An 18,533-nucleotide genomic window follows, 5' to 3' on the forward strand; every position below is an offset into this window, starting at 1 on the left:
ATGCATTTGTGTTTTTATATGCAAGTAGTACGGTACAGGAAACAGCAATGAGGGGAGGGAGCAGATTTCAGTTGTAAAGCATATATAATAATATACGTACAGTAAAGTTGCCCGTCAGTAATTGAGAGGACTGCTTCTGAAACACCAGCAGCAAGTCAATGCTTTATAATCAGTTTCAATTTCTGCCTTGAAATTAAAGACTGACATTTGTGCTTAACTACGTGTACTTGTATGTTAAAAACTATGATGCTTACTTTGTACTGTTGTGCTGATGATTGGGCAGAGTTGACATAGAAAAGTGGGTAATAAATTATGACATACAATTATGAGTGCTCCTCACTCCCATCCCTCATCAGCAGGTCACTGGGCAAGCATAGTGTACACAGTTATATTGATGTCGAGGCTTTTTGACTTTAATTTCCTGAATAGAGAGGGATAACCTTGGGTGCCCTTACACATGAATCACTGAAAGTTAACATGCAGGTAAAGCAAGCAATTAAGAAAGCAAATTGTATGTTGCCTTTATTACAAGAAAATTTGAGTATGAATAAAGCTGTCTTACTGCAATTATATAGAGCCCTGGTGAGACTGAACCTGGAGTATTGTGGATAGTTTTGGTCTCCTGACCTAAAGAAGGATATACTTGCTATAGAGAGAATGCAACGAAGGTTCACCAGACTGATTCCTGGGATGGGAGATTGTCATCGAAACATAGGTGCAGGAGGAGGCTATTCGGCCCTTTGAGCCTGCACCGCCATTCAATAAGATCATGGCTGATTATTCCTTCAGTACCCCTTTCCTGTTTTCTCGCCATACCCCTTGATCCCCTTCACCGTAAGAGCCATATCTAACTCCCTCTTGAATATATCCAATGAACTGGCATCAACAACTCTCTGCGGTAGGGAATTCCACAGGTTAACAATTCTGAATGAAGAAGTTTCTCCTCATCTCAGTCCTAAATGGCCTACCCCTTATCCTAAGACTATGTCCCCTGGTTCTGGACTTCCCCAACATCGGGAACATTCTTCCCGCATCTAACCTGTCCAGTCCCGTCAGAATCTTATATGTTTCTATGAGATCCCCTCTCATCCTTCTAAACTCCAGTGAATAAAGGCCCAGTTGATCCAGTGTCTCCTCATATGACAGCCCAGCTATCCCTGGAATCAGTCTGGTGAACCTTCGCTGTACTCACTCAATAGCAAGAACGTCCTTCCTCAGACAAGGAGACTAAAACTGAACACAATATTCCGGGTGAGGCCTCACTAAGGCCCTGTACAACTGCAGTAAGACCTCCCTGCTTCTATATTCAAATCCCCGAGCTATGAAGGCCAACATACCATTTGCCGCCTTCACCGCTTGCTGTTCCCACATGCCAACTTTCAATGACTGATGAACCATGACACCCAGGTCTCGTTGCACCTCCCCTTTTCCTAATCTGCCGCCATTCAGATAATAACCTGCCTTCGTGTTTTTGCCCCCAAAATGGATAACTTCACATTTATCTACATTATATTGCATCTGCCATGCATTTCCCCACTCACCTAACTTGTCCAAGTCACCCTGCAGCCTCTTGGCATCCTCCTCACAGCTCACACCGCCACCCAGTTTAGTGTCATCTGCAAACTTGGAGATATTACACAGTTCCTTCATCTAAATCGTTAATGTATATTGTAAAGAGCTGGGGTCCCAGCATGAGCCCTGCGGCACTCCACGAGTCGCTGCCTGCCATTCTGAAAAAGACCCGTTTATCCCATCTCCCTGCTTCCTGTCTGCCAACCAGTTCTCTATCCACATCAGTACATTACCCCCAATACCATTTTGCACACCAATCTCTTGTGCGGGACCTTGTCAAAAGCCTTTTCAAAGTCCAAATTCACCACATCCGCTGGTTCTCCCTTGTCCACTCTACTAGTTACATCCTCAAAAAATTCCAGAAGATTCATCAAGCATGATTTCCCTTTCATAAATCCATGCTGACTTGGACCGATCCTGTCACTGCTTTCCAAATGCGCTGCTATTTCATCCTTAATGATTGATTCCAACATTTTCCCCACTACTGATGTCAGGCTAACCGGTCTATAATTACCCGTTTTCTCTCTCCCTCCTTTCTTCAAAAGTGGTGTTACATTAGCTACCCTCCAGTCCATGGGAACTGATCCAGAGTCGATAGACTGTTGGAAAATGATCACCAATGCATCCACTATTTCTAGGGCCTCTTCCTTAAGTACTCTGGGATGCAGACTATCAGGCCCTGGGGATTTATCGGCCTTCAATCCCATCAATTTCTCTAACACAATTTCCCGCCTGATAAGGATTTCCTTCAGTTCCTCCTTCTCCCCAAACCCTCGGTCCCCTAGTATTTCCGGAAGGTTATTTGTGTCTTCCTTCGTGAAGACAGAATCAAAGTATTTGTTCAACTGGTCTGCCATTTCTTTGTTCCCCGTTATAAATTCACATGAATCCGACTGCAAGGGACCTATGTTTGTCTTCACTAATCTTTTTCTCTTCACATATTTATAGAAGCTTTTGCAGTCAGTTTTTATGTTCCCTGCAAGCTTCCTCTCATACTCTATTTTCCCCCTCTTAATTAAACCCTTAGTCCTCCTCTGTTGAATTCTAAATTTCTCCCAGTCCTTAGGTTTGTTGCTTTTTCTAGCCAGTTTATATGCCTCTTCCTTGATTTTAACACTATCCTTAATTTCCCTTGTTAGCCACAGTTGGGCCACCTTCCCCGTTTTATTTTTACTCCAGACAGGGATGTATAATTGCTGAAGTTCATCTATGTGATCTTTAAATGTTTGCCATTGTTTATCCACCATCAACCCGTTAAGTATCCTTTGCCAGTCTATTCTAGTCAATTCACGCCTCATACCGTCGAAGTTACCTTTCCTTAAGTTCAGGACCCTAGTTTCCGAATTAACTATGTCACTCTCCATCTTAACAAAGAATTCTACCATATTATGGTCACTCTTCCCCAAGGGGCCTCGCACAACAAGATTGCTAATTAGTCCCTTCTCATTACACATCTCCCAGTCCAGGATGGCCAGCTCTCTAGTTGGTTCCTCGACATATTGGTCGAGAAAACCATTCCTTATACACTCCAGGAAATCCTCCTCCACCGCAGTGCTACCAGTTTGGTTAGCCCAATCAATATGTAGATTAAAGTCATCCTTGGTAACTGCTGTACCTTTATTGCACACATCCCTTATTTCTTGTTTGATGCTGTCCCCAACCTCACTACTACTGTTTGGTGGTCTGTACACAAATCCCACTAGCGTTTTCTGCCCTTTGATATTCCGCAGCTCCACCCATACCGATTCCACATCATCCAAGCTAATGTCCTTCCTTACAATTGCTAATTTCCTCTTTAACCAGCAATGCCACCCCGCCTGCCTTTCCTCTGTGCCTATCCTTCCTAAATGTTGAATACCCCTGGATGTTGAGTTCCCAGCCTTGGTCACCCTGGAGCCATGTTCCGTGATGCCAGTTACATCATATCCGTTAACTGCTGTCTGTGCTGTTAATTCGTCCACCTTATTCCGAATACACCTCGCATTGAGGCACAGAGCCTTCAGGCTTGTCTTTTTAACACACTTTTCCCATTTAGAATTTTGCTGTAATGTGGACCTTTTTGTTTTTTGCCTTGGGTTTCTCCTTTCTATCTTTTGCTTCTGCCTCCATTTTATTTCCCTCTGTCTCCCTGCATAGGTTCCCATCCCCCTGCCATGTTAGTTTAACTCTTCCTCAACAGTAATCGCAAACGCTCCCCCTAGGACATGGGTTCCGGTCCTGCCCAGGTGCTGACCGTCCGGTTTGTACTGGTCCCACCTCCCCCAGAACCGGTTCCAATGTCCCAGGAATTTGAATCCCTCCCTTTTGCACCACTCCTCAAGCCACGTATTCATCTGAGCTATCCTGTGATTCCTACTCTGACTAGCACGTGGCACTGGTAGCAATCCTGAGATTACTACCTTTGAGGTCCTACTTTTTAATTTAGCTCCTAGCTCTTTAAATTCATCTCGTAGGACCTCATCCTGTTTTTTTACCTATATCGTTGGTACCTATATGCACCACGACAACTGGCTGTTCACCCTCCCTTTTCAGATTGTCCTGCACCCGCTCCGAGACATCCTTGACCCTTGCACCAGGGAGGCAACATACCATCCTGGAGTCTAGGTTGCGGCTGCAGAAACGCCTATCCCCTGATGAGTCATCCCCCTGAACAGTATCCAAAGCGGTGTATCTGTTTTGCAGGGGGATGACCGCAGGGGACCCCTGCACAGCCTTCCTTGCACTGCTCTTCCTGTTGGTCACCCATTTACTATCTGGCTGTGTACCCTTTACCTGCGGTAAGACCAACTCGCTAAACATGCTATTCACGTCATTCTCAGCATCGTGGATGCTCCAGAGTTAGAAACATAGAAAATAGGCGCAGGAGGAGGCTATTCGGTCCTTCGAGCCTGCACCGCCATTCAATGTGTTCATGGCTGAACATGCAATTTCAGTACCCCATTCCTGCTTTTTCGCCCTACCCCTTGATCCCCCTAGTAGTAAGGACTACATCTAACTCCTTTTTGAATATATTTAGTGAATTGGCCTCAACAACTTTCTGGGGTAGAGAATTCCACAGGTTCACTACTCCCTGGGTGAAGAAGTTTCTCCTCATCTCGGTCCTAAATGGCTTACCCCTTATCCTTAGACTGTGACCCCTGGTTCTGGACTTCCCCAACATTGTGAACATTCTTCCTGCATCTAACCTGTCTTAAACCTGTCAGAATTTTAAATGTTTCTATGAGATCCCCTCTCATTCTTCTGAACTCCAGTGAATACAAGCCCAGTTGATCCAGTCTTTCTTGATATGTCAGTCCCGCGATCCCGGGAATCACTCCCTCAATAGCAAGAATGTCCTTCCTCAAGTTAGGAGACCAAAACTGTGCACAATACTCCAGGTGTGGCCTCACCAAGGCCCTGTACAACTGTAGTAATACCTCTCTGCCCCTTTACTCAAATCCCCTCTCTATGAAGGCCAACATGCCATTTGCCATTTGCTTTCTTAACCGCCTGCTGTACCTGCATGCCAACCTTCAATGACTGATGTACCATGACACCCAGGTCTTGTTGCACCTCCCCTTTCCCTAACCTGTCACCATTCAGATAATAGTCTGTCTCTCTGTTTTTAACCACCAAAATGGATAACCTCACATTTATCCACAATATACTTCATCTGCCATGCATTTGCCCACTCACCTAACCTATCCAAGTCATTCTGCAGCTTCATAGCATCCTCCTCGCAGCTCACAGTGTCATCTGCAAATTTGGAGATTCTACATTTAATCCCCCCGTCTAAATCATGAATGTACAATGTAAACCGCTGGAGCCCCAGCACAGAACCTTGCGGTACCCCACTAGTCACTGCCTGCCATTCTGAAAAGTATCCATTTACTCCTACTCTTTGCTTCCTGTCTGCCAACCAGTTCTCAATCCACGTCAACACACTACCCCCAATCCCATGTGCTTTAACTTTGCACATTAATCTCTTGTGTGGGACCTTGTCGAAAGCCTTCTGAAAGTCCAAATACACCACATCAACTAGTTCTCCCTTGTCCACTCTACTGGAAACATCCTCAAAAAATTCCAGATGATTTGTCAAGCATGATTTCCCTTTCACAAATCCCTGCTGACTTGGACCTATCATGTCACCTCTTTCCAAATGCGCTGCTATGACATCCTTAATAATTGATTCCATCATTTTACCCACGACCGATGTCAGGCTGACCGGTCTATAATTCCGTTTTCTCTCTCCCTGCTTTTTTCAAAAGTGGGGTTACATTGGCTACCCTCCACTCGATAGGAACTGATCCAGAGTCAATGGAATGTTGGAAAATGACTGTCAATGCATCCGCTATTTCCAAGGCCACCTCCTTAAGTGCTCTGGGATGCAGTCCATCAGGCCCTGGGGATTTATCTGCCTTCAATCCCATCAATTTCCCCAACACAATTTCCCGACTAATAAGGATTTCCCTCAGTTCCTCCTTCTTACTAGACCCTCTGACCCCTTTTATATCCGGAAGGTTGTTTGTGTCCTCCTTAGTGAATACCGAACCAAAGTACTTGTTCAATTGGTCTACCATTTCTTTGTTCCCTGTTATGACTTCCCCTGATTCTGACTGCAGGGAACCTACGTTTGTCTTTACATATCTAAAGAAGCTTTTGCAGTCCGTCTTAATGTTCCCTGCAAGCTTCCTCTCGTACTCTATTTTCCCTGCCCTAATCAAACCCTTTGCCCTCCTCTGCTGAGTTCTAAATTTCTCCCAGTCCCCGGGTTCGCTGCTATTTATGGCCAATTTGTATGTCACTTCCTTGGCTTTAATACTATCCCTGATTTCCCTTGATAGCCACGGTTGAGCCACCTTCCCTTTTTTGTTTTTACGCCAGACAGGGATGTACAATTGTTGTAGTTCATCCATGCGGTCTCTAAATGTCTGCCATTGCCCATCCACTGTCAACTCCTTAAATATCATTCGCCAATCTATCCTAGCCAATTCATGCCTCATACCTTGAAAGTTACCCTTCTTTAAGTTCTGGACCATGGTCTCTGAATTAACTGTTTAATTCTCCATCCTAATGTATAATTCCACCATATTATGGTCACTCTTCCCCAAGGGAGGGGCCTTGCACAACGAGATTGCTAATTAATCCCCTCTCATTTCACATCACCCAGTCTAAGATGGCCTCCCCCCTACTTGGTTCCTCGACATATTGGCCTAGAAAACCATCCCTTATGCACTCCAGGAAATCCTCCTCCACCATATTGCTTCCATTTTGGTTAACCCAATCTAAATCCATATTAAAGTCACCCATAATAACTGCTACACCTTTATTGCATGCACCCCTAATTTCCTGTTTGATGCCCTCCCCAACATCACTACTACTGTATGGAGGTCTGTACACAACTCCCACTAACGTTTTTTGCCCTTTGGTGTTCTGCAGCTCTACCCATATAGATTCCACATCATCCAAGCTGATGTCCTTCCTAACTATTGCATTAATCTCCTCTTTAACCAGCAATGCTACCCCACATCCTTTTCCTTTTATTCTATCCTTCCTGAATGTTGAATACCCCTGGATGTTGAGTTCCCAGCCCTGATCATCCTGGAGCCACGTCTCTGTAATGCGGTCCGTCAGGAGCTGGAGGCGGATACACTTCCCGCACACGTAGTCGTCGGGGACACCGGAAGTGTCCCTGACTTCCCACATAGTACAGGAGGAGCATAACACGTGTCCGAGCTCTCCTGCCATGACGTAACCCCTAGATAAACTTAATTTGTATCCATTTTCACAAAAGACAGCGGCGATGCAGACTTTGCAATGAGGGAGGAGGAGTGTGAAATATTAGATGAGATAAATACAGTGAGAGTGGAAGTATTAAGGGGTTTAGCAGCTTTGAAAGTGGATAAGTGCCCAGGCCCGGATGAAATGTATCCCAGGCTGTTAAGGGAAGCAAAAGAGGAAATAGCAGCGGCTCTGACCAACATTTTCCAATCCTCTCTGGCTATAGGTGTGGTGCCAGAGGACTGGAGGACTGCTAATGCTGTACCATTGTTTAAAAGGGAGAAAGGGATAGACCGAGTAATTACAGGCCAGTCAGCCTAACCTCGGTGGTGGGAAAATTGTTGGAAAAAATCCTGAGGGACAGGATAAAACTTCATTTGGAAAGACATGGATTAGTCAAGGACAGTCAGCATGGATTTAAGGAAAGATCGTATCTGACTAACTCGATTGAATTTTTCAAGGAGGTAACCAGGAAGGTCTATGAGGGCTGTGCGTATGATATAGTGTATATGGATTTTAGCAAAGCTTTTAAGGTCTCACAGGGCAGACTGGTCACTAAAGTAAAAGCCCATGGGATCCAGGGCAAAGTGGCAAGTTGGATCCAAAATTGGCTCGGAGGTAGGAAGCAAAGGGAAATGGTTGATGGGTGTTTTTGTGACTGGAAGGATGTTTCCAGTGTGGTTCCGCAGGGCTCAGTGCTGGGTCCCTTGCTTTTTGTGGTATATATCAATGACTTGGACTTGAATGTTGGGGGTATGATTAAGAAGTTTGCAGCTGACACTAAACTAGGCTGTGTGATTGATAATGAAGAAGAAAGCTGCAAACTGCAGGAAGATATCAATGTACTGGTCAGGTGGGCAGAACAGTGGCAAATGGAATTCAATCCGGAGAAGTGTGAGGTTAATGCATTTCGGGAGGTCTAACAAGGCAAGGGAATGGTACGACACTGAAATGTATAGAGGAACAAAGGGACCTTGGAGTGCAGGTCCACAGATCCCTGAAGGTAGCAAGTCAGGTAGATTAGGTGGTTAAGAAGGCATATGGAATATTTGCCTTTATTACCCGAGGCATGGAATACAAGAGCAGGGGGGGTTATGCTCGAATTGTATAAAACACTGGTTAGGCCGCAGCTGGAATACTGTGTGCAGTTCTGGTCACCAAGCTACCGGAAGGATGTGATTGAATTGGAGAGGGTACAGAGGAGATTTATAAGAATGTTGCCTGGACTGGAGAATATTGGCTATTAGGAAAGATTGGAGATGCTGGATCTGTTTTCTTTGGAACAGAGGAGGTTAAGAGGGGCCTGGATAGAGTGGATAGGAAGGACCTGTTTCCCTTGGCAGAGGAGTCAACAACCAGGGGCAGAGATTTAAAGTAATTGGGGGGAGGTTTAGAGGATACGAGGGAAAATTTCTTCACCCAGAGGGTGGTCGGGGTCTGGAACTCACTGCCTGAAAGGGTGATAGAGGCAGACTCGGGAGCCTATTAGCAGCGAGGGCAGACATCGATGACGAGGTTCAACACTGCCTCCAGTGCAGCCTTCGGCCACCTGAGGAAGAGAGTGTTCGAAGATCAGGCCCTCAAATATGGCACCATCATGGTCTACAGAGCTATGGTGATACCCGCCCTCCTGTGTGGCTCAGAGACATGGACCATATGCAGTAGACACCTCAAATCGCTGGAGAAATACCACCAACGATGTCACTGCAAGATCCTGTAAATCCTCTGGGAGGACAGACGCACCAACGTTAGTATCCTCGATCAGGCCAGCATTGAAGCACTGACCACACTCAACCAGCTCCGTTGGGCGGGCCACATTGTTCGCATGCCTGACACAAGACTCCCAAAGCAAGCGCTTTACTCGGAACTCCTACACGACAAGTGAGCCCCAGGTGGGCAGAGGAAATGTTTCAAGGACACCATCAAAGCCACCTTGATAAAATGCAACATCCCCACCGCCACCTGGGAGTCCCTGGCCAAAGACCACCCTAAGTGGAGGAAGAGCATCCGAAAGGGTGCTGAGCACCTCGAGTAGGTATGTTGCCTCCCTGGTGCAAGGGTCAAGGATGTCTCTGAGCGGTTGCAGGGCATTCTGGAGGGGGAGGGTGAACAGCCAGTTGTCGTGCATATCGGTACCAACAATATAGGTAAAAAACGGGATGAGGTCCGACAAGCTGAATTTAGGGAGCTAGGAGTTAAATTAAAAAGTAGGACCTCAAAGGTAGTAATCTCAGGATTGCTACCAGTGCCACGTGCTAGTCAGAGTAGAAATAGCAAGATAGTTAAGATAAATACATGGCGAGAGGAATGGTGCAAGAGGGAGGGATTCAAATTCCTGGGACATTGGAACCGTTTCTGAGGGAGGTGGGACCAGTACAAACCGGATGGTCTGCACCTGGGCAGGACTGGAACCGGTATATCCTAGCCGGAATGTATGCTAGTGCTGTTGGGGAAGGGTTAAACTAATATGGCAGGGGGATGGGAATCTATGCAGGGAGACAGATGGAAGTAAAATGGGGGCAGAAGCAAAAGGTGTAGAAAGGAGAAAAGTAAAAGTGGAGGGCAGAGAAATCAAAGGCAAAAATCAGAGGGCCACATTACGACATAATTCTAAAAGGACAAAGAGTGTTAATAAAACAAGCCTGAAGGCTCTGTGTCTCAATGCGCGGAGCATTCATAATGAGGTAGATGAATTAACTGCACAGATAGTTGTTAACGGATATGATGTAATTGAGATTACGGAGACATGGCTCCAGGGTGACCAAGGCTGGGAACCCAACATCCAGGGGTATTCAATATTCAGGAAGGATAGACGGAAAGGAAAACGAGGTTGGGTAGCGTTGCTGGTTAAAGAGGAATTAATGCAATAGTAAGGAAGGACATGGACATTAGCTTGGATGATGTGGAATCTATATGGGTAGAGCTGCAGAACACCAAAGGGCCAGAAAACGCTAGTGGGAGTTGTGTACAGACCTCCAAACAGTAGTAGTGAGATTGAGGATGGCATCAAACAGGAAATTAGGGATGCGTGCAATAAAAGTACAGCAGTTATCATGGGTGACTTTAATCTACATATAGATTGGGCTAACCAAACTGGTAGCAATGCGGTGGAGGAGGATTTCCTGGAGTGTATAAGGGATGGTTTTCTTGACCAATATGTCGAGGAACCAACTCGAGAGCCGGCCATTATAGATTGGGTGTTGTGTAACGAGATAGGATTAATTAGCAATCTTGTTGTGCGAGGCTCCTTGGGGAAGAGTGACCATAATATGGTAGAATTCTTCATTAAGATGGACGCAGTTAATTCAGAGACTAGAATCCTGATCCTAATGAAAGGTAATATCGATGGTATGAGACGTGAATTGGCTAGGATAGACTGGCGAATAATGCTTAAAGGGTTGATGGTGGATAGGCAATGGCAGACATTTAAAGATCACATGGATGAACAACAATTGTACATCCCTGTCATAAAAATAAAACGGGGAAGGTGGCTCAACTGTGGCTAACAAGGGAAATTAGGAATAGTGTTAAGTCCAAGGAAGAGGCATATAAATTGGCCAGTAAAAGCAGCAAACCAGAGGACTGGGAGAAATTTAGAATTCAGCAGAGGAGGACAAAGGATTTAATTAGGAGGGGGAAAATAGAGTATGAGAGTAAGCTTGCAGGGGACATAAAAACTGACTGCAAAAGCTTCTATAGTTATGTGAAGAGAAAAAGATTAGCGACGACAAATGTAGGTTGCTTGCAGTCAGAATCAGGTGAATTTATAATTGGGAACAAAGAAATGGCAGACCAATTGAACAAATACTTTGGTTCTGTCCTCACTAAGGACGACAAATAACCTTCCGGAAATACTAGGGGACCGAGGGTCGAGCGCGAAGGAGGAACTGAAGGAAATCCTTATCAGTCAGGAAATTGTGTTGGGGAAATTGATGGGACTGAAGGCCGATAAATCCCCAGGGCCTGATAGTCTGCCTCCCAGAGTACTTAAGGAAGTGGCCCTAGAAATAGTGGATGCATTGGTGGTCATTTTCCAACATTCTATAGACTTGATCAGTTCTTATGGACTGGAGGGTAGCTAATGTAACCCCACTTTCTTAAAAAAGGAGGGAGAGAGAAAACAGAGAATTATAGACCGTTTAGCCTGACATCGGTATTGGGAAAATGTTGGAATCACTTATTAAAGATGTAATAGCAGCGCATTTGGAAAGCAGTGACAGGATCAGTCCAAGTCAGCATGGATTTATGAAAGGGAAATCATGCTTGACAAATCTTCCAGAATTTTTTGAGGATGTAACTAGTTGAGTGGACAAGGGAGACCCAGTGTCAAAAGGCTTTTGACAAGGTACCGCAGAAGAGATTCGTGTGCAAAATTAAAGCACATGGTATTGTGGGTAATGTATTGACGTGGATAGAGAACTGGTTGGCAGACAGGAAGCAAAGAGTAGGAATAAACGGGTCCTTTTCAGAATGGCAGGCAATGACTAGTAGGGTGCCGCAGGAGTAGGGTGCCGCAGGGTTCAGTGCTGGGACTCCAGCTATTTACAATATACATTAATGATTTTAGACGAAGGAATTGAATGTAATATCTCCAAGTTTGCAGATGACCACTAAGCTGGGTGGCAGCGTAAGCTGTGAGGAGGATGCTATGATGCTGAAGAGTGACTTGGACAGGTTAGGTGAGTGGGCAAATGCATGGCAGATGCAGTATAATGTGGATAAATGTGAGGTTATCCACTTTGGTGGCAAAAACAGGAAGGGAGAATATTATCTGAATGGTGACAGATTAGGAAAAGGGGAGGTGCAATGAGACCTGGGTGTCATGATACATCAGTCATTGAAAGTTGACATGCAGGTACAACAGGCGGTGAAGGCAAATGGCATGTTGGCCTTCATAGCGAGAGGATTTGAGTATAGGAGCAGGGAGGTCTTACTGCAGTTGTACAGGGCCTTGAATATTGTGTACAGTTTTGGTCTCCTAATCTGAGGAAGGACATTCTTGCTATTGAGGGAGTGCAGCGAAGGTTCACCAGACTGATTCCCGGGATGGCAGGACTGACATATGAAGAAAGACTGGATCGACTAGGCTTATATTCATTGGAATTTAGAAGAATGAAACATATAAAATTCTGACGGGATTGGACAGGTTAGATGCAGGAAGAATGTTCCCGATGTTGGGGAAGTCCAGAACCAGGGTTCACAGTCTAAAGATAAAGGGGTAAGCCATTTAGGACCGAGATGAGGAGACACTTCTTCACTCGGAGAATTGTGAACCTGTGGAATTCTCTCCCACAGAAATTTGTTGAGGCCAGTTCGTTAGATATATTCAAAAGGGAGTTAGATGTGGCCCTTATGGCTAAAGGGATCAAGGGGTATGGAGAGAAAGCAGGAATGGGGTACTAAAGTTGCAAAAATGATCAGCCATGATCTTATTGAATGGTGGTGCAGGCTCGAAGGGCCGAATAGCCTACTCATGCTCTTATTTTCTATGTTTTTATGAGTGTCATCGTCGAGAGCATGCAGAAAGCAAGCGCAGGCAGCGGAAGGAGCATGCAGCAAACCAGACTTCCCACCCACCCTTTCCTTCAACCACTGTCTGTCCCACCTGTGACACAGACTGTAATTCCTGTATTGGACTGTTCAGTCACCTGAGAACTCACTTTTAGATTGGAAGCAAGTCTTCCTCGATCTCGAGGGACTGTCTTTGATGATGAGATGCAGAAATCCTCACCACATGTAAACAATACTTGGATGTGCACCTGAAGTGCCATAAGCTGCAGGGCTACGGACCAAGAACTGGAAAGTGGGATTAGGCTGGGATAGCCCTTGTTCAGCCAGTACGGACACAATGGGCGGAAATGGCATCCTTCCGTGCTGTAAGTGTCTGATTGTATGATTCTACAAGATCAGTGATGATATTGAATGGCGGAGCAGGCTCGAGGGGCCGAACGGCCTACTCCCGCTTCTAATTCTGATGTTCTATCTCTGCATGTGAGGTAGATTTATACCCCACATGGTTTAATCCTGGCGGTTTTTAAAGCTGAGGTTACAGGTTGGATGTGTCGCACTCTTGGTGACGCTGGATATTGTGTGTTGACTGCTTGCACAGTATTGGTGCTATAATGCTCCTCCTGTTGGCATCGTGGAATTGCTTACACATTTATCTAGACTGAGCTTTGTTGCGTGGTGCTCGGTGCATCAACAGAACTGGGCATTGTTTTCATATTCTGTCTGCTTGGTTCCCAGTAACACAAAATGTAACATTTTAGAATGTGATGTATATAATGGGAATCACTGCAGACCTTCGTCTCCTCCATGGCTCAGTACCACATCTTTTGTCATTTATTCAAAATATGGGCGTGAAATGCTTCTGGTACTGGACCAGCAGCCCACCATGATCCATCACGGCAGCTTGTGAAATCTGCCCATTTCAGTCCAGGCTATGGAAGGTTTCAGATTGTTGTAAAAACAGGACTGGGAATCAACCTGCCTCCTCCACAGGCCTGGGCCTGCTCGTCACTCCTGGAGCACACTGTACAGGGTCAGTGAGAGGGAGGCAGGGGGCTGTGTACAGGGTCAGTGACTGCAAAGGGGTACAGGGTCAGTGGGGGGGGAGGTACAGGGTCAGTGACTGGGGGGTGGGGGGGTACGGGGTCAGTGACTGGGGGGGAGGTACAGGGTCAGTGACTGGGGGGGGTACAGGGTCAGTGACTGGGGGTAGGGGGGGTACAGGGTCGGGGGTGGGGAGGTACAGGGTCAGTGACTGGGGGTGGGGGGGGGTACAGGGTCAGTGACTGGGGGTGGGGGGTACAGGGTCAGTGACTGGGGGGGGTACAGGGTCAGTGAGGGGGGGATACGAGGTCAGCGGAGTGGGGTACGGAGTCAGTGAGGGGAGTGGTACGGGGTCAGCGAGGGTGGTACGGGGTCAGCGAGGGGGTTAAAGGGTCAGCGAGGGGGAGGGGTACAGGGTCAGCGAGGTGGAGGGGTACAGGGTCAGCGAGGGGGAAGGGTGGGGTGTAGGGTCAGCGAGGGGGAGGGGTGCAGGGTCAGTGATGGGTGTACAGGGTCAGTGACGTGGGGGTATGGGGTCAGTGAGGGGGTGGGGTACGGGGTCAGTGACTGGACGGCGGGGTGGGTACAGGGTCAGTGACTGGGTGGGGGGGCGGGACTGGTGTACTGGGTCAGTGTTTTGGATCATGCTGCTCTCTCTAAAAGCTGCAGTGCATCTACTGTTTCACGAACCGTCTACCATTCACACAGCAAGTATCCACTGGGCCAGAAGGGGATGAGGGCGGCACAGATCTCGCATAGGCTGCTGCCCCGAGTATGGTCGACACTGGAACAAAACTACTGCTGAAGTCATCGAATCCCAACTAATTAAACCCACCCTTCAGGGAGCTGGGAGAAGCCACCTGTCAAAGCAATGTTGTTTCGCACTCCAGTACATCCTGTCATTACTTCAATTCTATGAACACAAGCAGATGGCAAGTGCTGGCTACTGCACTGCACTAATGGAGAATGATGGAGCGGCAGGATCTCTGGATATTGAGAACATTAACAGTAACACCAGCAGAAAGGCTCCAGTTCTTCACTCCTTTTTAGACAGGGTGTGGACACACATGAGGTATCTCATCACTAGGTACAAGATTTCTGTGGCATACAACCACCGCACTTGGCAAGACTTCTGTCCAGCCCAGTTCCCAGCTCCAGGGTGCACCACTGATGATCCCCAGGCCCCGCTTCCTGCCAACTTCCTAATTTGATTTTCATTCCCTCCAGCCTGGTCTGCAACTCAGTATTTGCCATCATTGTTATGGCTATCAGCCTCTTGGACTACCCTATATTCTACTCTCAATCTCTCGTAGATGAGTGGAAAAGCAGACAATGAGAGACAGACATAAGCATGGGCTGATAAGTGGCAAGTAACATTCGCGCCACAAATGTGCCAGACACTGACCATCTCCAGTAAGTGACAATCTAACAGTCTAACCACCTTCCCTTGATGGTTAACGGCATTACCATCGCCGAATCCCCCATCAACATCCTGGGGGTCACCATTGACCAGAAACTTAACTGGATCAGCCACATAAATACTGTGGCAACAAGAGCAGGTCAGAGGCTAGGTATTCTGCGGCAAGTGTCTCACCTCCTGACACCCCAAAGCTTTCCACCATCTGCAAGGCACAAGTCAGGAGTGTGACGGAATGCGCTGCACTTGTTTGGATGAGTGCAGCTCCAACAACACTCAAGAAGCTTGACACCATCCAGGACAAAGCAGCCTTTCTTGATTGCCAGGAATCGAGCAGCAAGTCCATCAGTTAATTGTTTCCTGCCATTCAGGTGTAACTTGAATATGTTTGGTTAAATGTGGGTGTGCGTATTCAGTGTGTGATGATGCTGGTGTTGCAGAAAATCCACCCCACAGTATGTAAAAGACCTGTAGGGAGAGAAAAAGGGAGGCGGAAAATTTAAGATAAAGTCATTCAGAGAAATGAAGACAAAGAATTAGGTTAAAAAAAACAAGCAGAAGGACCATTGCACGAGGAGAGAGACTTTGTTCATGTGTTGAGCAACAACATAGGAGGTCAGCTAGTATTACTGAAGTTTTACCAGTAGCATAACAGTAAAAGAGCTATAGGAAATTTGAACTCCAAAAGATGTGCTGAATGGCCTACTGTGCTGTGTAATTCTATGATTAAAAAGTGGAAGTGATAAAATAGTTGAAATATTAGATGAACAGTTTCTGAAAGTAATCACCCGAGACGATAGTACTGGCTTGCTATCCAGTTCCTGGAGCACACTCAGTATTTCCGAGGTGTCGAACAGTATGTGTTAAGTTGTGTACCTTTATAACGAACCAATCCTTGCAGACAGTTGGTAAACATCATAGGTCTGCAACATTTCAAACTGAATATGGGAAGAAAAGTGAGGGATAAGAAGTTTTTAGTTATATTAAGAGAAAAAGAAAAATGCGAGATGGACTGGGGCAACTGAAAGTGGGATCATATGAGCATGACAACTGATGCTACACAGGCTGCAAAAGTGCTGAATACGTTTTGTGCCTCAGTCTTTACCAGAGAGAAGAGGGGTAAGTTGTTTGATCTGGAACGGGAAGCAGAGGGTGTTGCGGGAGGAAGTTGTGACACCAGCATGGTGCCAAACAGCTGTGTAAACTTAAGGTGAATAAATCTCGGGCGGATAAGATGCATCCGAAGATTCTTGAGGAAATAAGGGAGGAAATTGCAGGAACTCTGGGATAAATCTTCCAGAAATCATTGAATACTGGGGAAAAGCAGCTGTTACTGCTGTTTATAAAAAGAAGGCAGACAGACATGACTGGAGAAACTACAGGCCAGTGAGTTTGACGTCCATTGTGGGTAAAGTTATGGAAATCCTTATTAAAGATAATCTGGATAGAGATAAAATCACAAAGATACCCAATGTGGGTTTGTGAAGGGGTTTGTCCTTTGCGAGTGGGAATGGAGTTCGGTCGGGGTAGGGCAGTGGATGTGGTGTACTTGGATTTCAGTAAGGCCTTTAATACCCTTCCTCTGGAACGGCTGGCACTGGAATCAGTGGAAATATTTGACATTGGATACGTAATTGGTTGACTGACAGAACCCAGAATGCAGTGGTACAGGGATGGTCGTCAGTCTGGGAGAATGTTACCAGTGGAATTCCGCAGCACTCTGTTCTGGGACCGCTTTTGTTTAATATCTTTACAAATGATCTGAAGCTAGGAGTCACTAATGCAGTGGCTACATCTGCAGATGATACAAAGCTAATGAAGGTGATAGACTGCAAACCTGAACAGGAGAAGCTGCAGGATCCCACTGGTATTTGAATATACTTGAGAATTGGGCAGACAGATCAAAGTCAAGGTAGAAAAATGCAAAGTGCTTCACATGGGAGCAAAAGATCCAGGAAGGGACTATTATTTAAACACGAAATGAGTGAGATCTGGGGTCCTGATTGATAAATTGAAGCCATTGCAGCAATGCTCAGTGGCAGTGAATAATCAGATGTTGGGATGTATTAAAGGGTCAGTATTGTGTCGGAATAGTGAGGTAATCCGACCACCTCATAAATCATTGGTGCAAACGCACGTAGAATGTTGTGTACAGTTCTGGTCACCACAGAACGAACTGGATATTGCAGCTATAGAAAAGATACAGGAGAGAACAACCAGAATGGTTGTTGGGATGGAAGGATTGGATTATGAGGAGCGATTACAGAAAAGAGAAGGTTGTGAGGTGGTATGATTGCTAGTTTTACGATTCTAAAGATACTAAATAATGTCGACTGTGTTCTTTCACCGTGACAGTCAAACCAGAGGACATGGTCTGCGCTTGAAGGGGGTAAATTCAAAACCAATCTGTGGAACCATTATTTCAGTGAACGAGTGGTCAATCTATGGAAAAGACTCCCTCGGGAGACAGTGGAAGTAGGCCGTGTTGATTCATTCAAATGCAAATTAGAGATTTCTTTCAGAAAATAACACTACGGGATACCGTGTATGAATAATTTGAGACATGACGTGGTGAGTGTAGCGTGCTTGGAAGGAACAGGTAACTTTGGACCTATGGCTCCCAAAGCTCTCCACCACTGGCGATTTCCTCACCATGTTGCAGACTAATTGATGAGAGAGATCAGTCAACAACTCCATTATCGTTGGATCATGCAACTACCAGGATGGTAGAAAGTGAACTAGATTAAATTTATTCATCTGGCAATTCCTATGTTCCTATAGGTGCTAAGGAGACTTGAGAGGATATTGCCATGCAAGGGAGGAAGCAAGCAAACTTGTATTTGTATATGTACTTGTATTTAGCAATACTGTTGCCAGTGCCAGCTTTTGGATGAGACATAAAAGCATGGCTGTGTCTACCTGTTCAGATGCGTGTGAAAGATCCCATGGCATATTGCACAGAGAGTAGGGGAGTTGTCCTGGCCAACATTTGTACATCATCCAACACTGTCGAAAGAAATGTATCTGATTTCTGTTTGTGGGACCCAGCTCTTCACAAATTGCCTGCCATCTTTGCATATGCAACAACAATGACTGCACTTTAGAAGTAGTCCAATGGCTGTGAGGAGTATAGGGCGTCACAAAGACGTGAAAGATGCTATATAAATGCAAATTCATTCTTTAACTTGTGTACTTCTTGTATAAAACAGAGAAGTCAGCTTTATTTCAGCAC

At 45.8% G+C, this 18,533-nt stretch overlaps 1 protein-coding gene across 1 annotated transcript in view; it reads left to right on the forward strand.

Moving 5' to 3' along the window:
• The window catches only part of specc1la (sperm antigen with calponin homology and coiled-coil domains 1-like a), a 477,385-nt gene that overhangs the window by 145,153 nt on the left and 313,699 nt on the right, over window positions 1-18,533 (forward strand). The gene's annotated exons all lie outside the window — the stretch shown is intronic.

This window comes from Pristiophorus japonicus, chromosome 8 (assembly GCF_044704955.1).
Source record: "Pristiophorus japonicus isolate sPriJap1 chromosome 8, sPriJap1.hap1, whole genome shotgun sequence".
Lineage (NCBI taxonomy): Eukaryota > Metazoa > Chordata > Chondrichthyes > Pristiophoridae > Pristiophorus > Pristiophorus japonicus.